The sequence below is a fragment of the Octodon degus genome, unplaced genomic scaffold (assembly GCF_000260255.1).
Source record: "Octodon degus isolate 3935 unplaced genomic scaffold, OctDeg1.0 scaffold00001, whole genome shotgun sequence".
Classification (NCBI taxonomy): domain Eukaryota; kingdom Metazoa; phylum Chordata; class Mammalia; order Rodentia; family Octodontidae; genus Octodon; species Octodon degus.
Window position 1 is genome coordinate 6,209,573 of NW_004524577.1, and position 5,470 is coordinate 6,215,042.

Genomic DNA, 5,470 nt, shown 5'->3' on the forward strand with positions numbered 1-5,470 from the left:
GGCTTGGTGATCCTCCTGCCTCAGCCTCCCAGCGTTCTGGGATTACTGACATATGTGCCCAACACCCAGCCGTGAGCACTTTCATGTGCACCTGGCCTTTTTCCCCCAGCGCAGCACTGTGTAGTGGTTTAGAATTCTCTCTGCTTTTCAGAGGGGAGGAAGCGCAGGGAAGACGAGTCCTGCCGCCCAAGTCACGATGTGGCCAGCAGGAAGCAAGGCTGGCACGTGGACATAGGACTAAGTTGGCAAACAAGGGCGATGTAAAGACCTAGAAAATGGCCTGGGAGCCCGAGTTGGGGGACCAGACAGCATCCAACCCAAACTCACATTCTGAAGGCGATTCCAGAGGGCACACATTCAGGCTCAGAGCCAAAGATGCTCCCGGTTTTCCAGGGGGAGCCTGACAGGCTGAGCTGGAAGGAGGTAAAGAGCCTGTGCTCACGCATATGTGCCCCACTGCATGGGAGTGGGCCTGGGTCACAGTGGACCCTGCCATGGGAGGGAGTGTGTGACAGGGGCTCACGCGTGTCTGGACAGTTCCTGCTCCTCTCCAGCCAGCTTTCTGGAGGCCTTGCCCAGGCCCCCTGCCCTGGGCCGCTCAGCCTGGGCTCATCCTACTCAGTCCCCTAATTCTCACTGCTCCAGCGGATCCCCAGGCCCTGGGGGTCGGGGCTACAGGTGCCTCTCATTCTCCTCCTCTGCTCCCCTTCCCTACTGAATCACCAGTCGCTTTCAGGGGCCACTCCCTCCAGGAAGTCAACACACACAGAATCAATCCTCTGGGATTAACCTGCTGGTGTCTGGAGTCTCCAGGACAGCAGGGCCTTTGTCTGTGTCATGTCTGCACCCATCTTGGGGTGCAGCACACAGTAGGGCCGACATAGCGAGTGTTTGGCAGAATGCCGCAAGAACTGTGCTGCTCCTCTGGCTCCCTCCCCCACCCCCGCTCTTCTTCAGGGTCTCAGCTGCTGGTCCCTGCTGCAAGAGGCCTCCCGTGAGCTCCTGAGCTGCCCACCTAAAGGGTATGTTCTCAGGAGGCTTATTACAGGCCACACTGCAGTTTCTTCCCCACCATCTGGCTGCCTCAGAGTTTTCTGGTGAACAGTGGTTGGGAGTCTGTAGAGCCCAGGGTTCAAATCCCAGCTCCACTGCTTAAATGCTGTGTGATTCCGAGCCAATTTCTTACCAGCTCTGTGCCTTGGTTTCCCCACTTGTAAACAGGGCGACTGCCAACTAACACCCTCACTGGGTAATCTCGAAGATTAAGTTTGCCCATGTGTGAAGGGCCTCGGCGGCACAGGGCCTGGCAGTGTGCTGGCTGCTGAAGGGATCCCGGTCGCTTTGCCAGTTTTCTAGCATAAACATTTCTGGAAGAGTGAGCAAACGCTGGTGCTTGGAAGACACGCTGCTGGAAAGGCAGGATTCGAGTAGTGCGGCCCTCCGATCCCAGATCCCAGCTCGAGGCCCCTCCGCAGATCCGGGCCAGGGACCCGGCGGGAAAGGCCGGGAAGGCCGCGTGAGCCACTGCAGGCTCTAGGCAGCAAACGTGCTGGGGTGCCAGGCTGCAAGGCTGGGCTTCTCGGGGGCGTGGCCTGGTGCGTAGGGGACGGTGCATGCAAACGAAAGGACCGGGCGTGCAGATACAAGGCCACAAAGGATCGTGCAAATACGCGGGGTGTGGGGTGGGGCATGCAAATTAAGGGCGGGGCTCAGGAAGCCGGCAGGGAGGGCGGGTGCATCTCCAGCCCAGGAAAACCCCGAGCGGCGCGGGGCAGCCCGGCGACCTAGGTCGCCCTCTTCGCGCTCCGGCAACGCGGCGGCGAATGGAGCAGGAGCGCGCAGGTAGGGACGGGGCCGCGCGCGATCGCGGCGGAGGGCGGCCTCCCGGGCACGCGGCGAGCGCCGAGAAAGGCTCGGACTCCCGGCTGAGGGGACCCGGGGATGCCCCGGCCCTTTTGGGCAGGGGACGCCGCCCGCCGGGCCCGCGCGGACCGAGACGGCCGCGGGCTCTGGGACTCGCAGGGGCCATGCGTTTGAGGGTGGGGACAACCGGAGCCCGGGTGAGGCTGGCAGGAAGTGGGAGAGAGTAAGCGCGCTCGGGGGTCTGTCCTGGGAAGGGTCTCCCCGCCACCAGGTCCGGGCAGCCCGCGACTCGAGGCGGGGCCCACCTCGGGGCGCCTGCTCCGGGCCATGGGTCGACCCAGTCGCCGAGATCCCGTCCTGGGACTTTGGGCCGTGTCCTGGTGGCAGAAAGTGTTCTGAGTGAAACCGCAAGCGGCTTACCGCCCAGGGCCGGGTTAGTCACTAGCTCCAGGTGACTGGGGCTGTCCAGTGCCGGATGGTGTGGAACTAGCCAGGTAACCTGATTCTCCATGCAGAGCTCGTGCAAGAGGCTACCGGGCCCTTTCCCCTTTTCAGAGTGAATAAGCCAGCGAGTCAAGCTTTTACTTTTGAAAATTGTGTTCTGGGCAAGCCTTGATGGACTCAGGGGTTGCCCCCAGGCCAGCTCTAAACCTGCCTGGATCTGGTCTCTGCCCCTCCTTAGCCCCCTGGGAGATGCAGCTTCTGCTACAGTGGCCCTTTAGGAGGCCTGGTTATGTGATAAGACGTTAGTCCCATCCTAAAGTCCGCTGGGGAAACTGAGGCACCAATGTGTTCTGGCCAGGTTGTTCCACACCACAAAGGGATACCAGAACACGGCCCAGGACTCTTGGGACTTAGCCAGGCAGCCCACAGTACAGATGAGGACCCCAAGGCACTGAGTGGGAGTGACCAGTTGAGCTCCCTGGCTGTTTCAGCCCCTGGCAGAGCCGGTTGGCAAGGGGAATGCTTCCAGTGCTCTGAGCGCGGAGGGGGTCTGGGGCTGGAGCTAGGGCACAACAGCAGGTCCCATAATCAACTCCTTTGGGAAAGGGACCCTAGAGTGGAGTGGGGGGTGCTGGACAAAGGGAGGCAGTTGGGCAAGGGGCTCTCTGAGCAGTGGGCTCAGTGCGGAGGGACTGGGGCAGGGAGATGGGGAGGGGGCTGTGGGAGCCTAGGAGAGATAGAGAGGGCCAGCCCTGGAGGCCTTGAGTGCAGCAGAGAGCAGCCGGGGACAGTGGACCTCGCCTTTTAATGAGCCACAGAGGCACAGTGTGGAGGCCTGGGTTCCGCCCTCCGAGCCTGGAGGAGGCCACCCCCAGGCAGCCTGGAGGAAAGCCCCAGTGAGTGAGGGCCCAGTTATCAGCAGGTCAGGTCTGGGGTAGCCTGAAGGTCTGCAGCGTCTGCAGTGACTCATCTGTGGGGTGAGTGTGTGTGTGTGTGTGTGTGTGTGTGGTACTGGGGATTGAAGCCAGGACCTTTGTACTGAGCTACATCCCTAGCCCTTTTTAAAAATTTTTATTTTTTAATGAGCCAACATCTTATTACATTACTATATTGCCCAGGCTGGGCTCACATTTGAAATCCTCCTGCTTCAGTCTCCCAGAGTGCCAGAATTATAGGTGTGTCCCATCACACCTCACTCTGGCTGCTACAACAGGATCCCAGGGCTGCAGAATCTGGGAGGAGCCCAGGGTTTCCAAGGCCATGCAGTTTCCAGCTGCTAGGAGTTAAGGGGGGGAAGCTGAGAGGGGAGGAGCAAGAAGCATCCCCCACCGGAGGCCAGAATTAGCCTATTTCCACCTTCTCCTGTCTCCGCGGCATCAGGGTGGGGACAGACGGGAGCCCCCAGGCTGGCTGGGTTTCCTCGCATGGACATTCATGGGTCTACAACATCATGGTCCAGCACACAGTAGGTCCAGCACATAGTAGGTCCACAGTAGTTTTCCATCAGTTGCCACTTGTCAGGAGATGTGGCTTGGAAGTCTAACGTGAGGACTCCAGAGCAAGACTTACCAGATTCAAATGCTGGCTTTGCTTAACTTGCTATGACCTCACTTCTCAAAACCTCAGTCTCTGGTTTGTGACATTCTAGGGACTGCTTTACACTCCACTGTGATGATGGTTACCTGAGTTGATTTCTGTCAAACACACTCAAAACTTAAGCAGGTGTGTAGGAAGCACTTTGTGCTCACTCAAGAAACATGTCTTTATTGTCCTGACCTGTGACCTCCAGCAGATAGGACTGAGTTGACTCATTCTGTAGATTTTGAGGAAACTGAGACTGGGGCCCGGTGCTCAGTGGCCTTGCACAAGGTCCACGTCTGAGCAACAGAGGAAGCGATTCGAAGCCACTGCCCTTCTACCCACGTTCTCCTGGCTGAGGGCTGGTGGTCAGTGTGGGGACCTCCCTGGCACCCTTGACCACACTATTCACACCCTAAGCTTGCTGGGAGGTTGCCCAGACTTGTCCTCTCCTGAGTCCACCTGGCGCACCCCGTGGAGGTTTGCGGTCCCCCCTTCTGAGGACGCAGCATCAGGCTGTTGGTGGTCCCTGTAGGCTGGTGACTTGGCTGGGTCTCTGGGCCTGTGGTGGAGAGATGGCTTCAGGCTTAAAGACAGGGGTCCTAGGTTCCTTAGATCTGGGCTCCCTGCTTCCTAACCGCGACCCAGGGGCAGTTGCTTGGCCTCTGAGCCTCCCTTTGTTTGTTGATAGCATCTGGGATGACAGTGTGGTATGCCCTGGCGGGGCCAGACAGGCCATGCACAAATACACACAGCTTTCAGCTCCTATGCCAAAGTCCACCGGCTCTGAAACACAATTTGCCATAACCGAATTGGAAGCCAGCTGTGGCCTGAGCTGAGGGCGGGCTCAGCGGCGTCTGTGCCCTGCAGGCTGGGAAGACACTGAAGACCTGGGCAGTGACCCTCCCGTGCTTGATCAGCGGGCACTGTACCAGGGCCGGGGGTGGGAGTGGGCGCGGCCAGGGGTCTGGGATGCAAGATGACCCCCACCCCGCTGCCACCAACCGCATGGTTGTGAATCCTGAGACCTGCCTGGCGTGGGATTTGGCCGGCACCATCTTGTCAGGTGGTGACGGTGCCTGAGAGAGGGTGGCAACAGGGCAAGCCCCTCTCAGAGGAGGTGGCATTGGGAGCAACCAGGGGCCCAGGCTGGTCCAGCAGGCGGAAAGTCTCATGCAGAGCAGGAGGACCCCACTTCCAGGTGCCCCATGCTCCCCAGGACGATTCCATCTAAACACTCTGCTCCTCCTTTGCATGAAGGACTGTGGCTCTGAGGCTCCTGCCTTTCCAGGAAGGGCTGTCAGCTCTGAGGTTTTGGTTTCTTCTGACTCATTCTTGAGCACAGGGCCCCCAGGGCCTCCTGGCCTGCCCTGGCCTGCGAAGAAATCTGGAGGGAGCTCTGCACCCAGGGTGGCACCAGGGCCTGCCTGGCTGAGGACTCGCTCTCAGCTGGGCACATCTGGAAAGGGTGCGGGAGACGCAGAAGTGGTCCAAGGGCCAGGAATAGTCCACGGCCCAGAAGTGATCCAGGAGACAGGAGTGGTCCAGGGCCAGGAGTGGTCCAGGGGCTGAAAGTGGTCCAGGG

General features: G+C 59.7%; 1 protein-coding gene across 1 annotated transcript in view; it reads left to right on the plus strand.

Annotated features, from left to right (window-relative positions):
• Positions 1 to 1,742: 1,742 nt before the first annotated feature.
• Positions 1,743 to 5,470, plus strand: part of Il4r (interleukin 4 receptor) — a 36,019-nt gene continuing 32,291 nt past the window's right edge. Inside the window, exon 1 of the mRNA XM_023716443.1 lies at positions 1,743 to 1,842. The gene's annotated coding sequence lies outside the window, so the exon portion shown is untranslated. The remainder of the gene's footprint in view (positions 1,843 to 5,470) is intronic.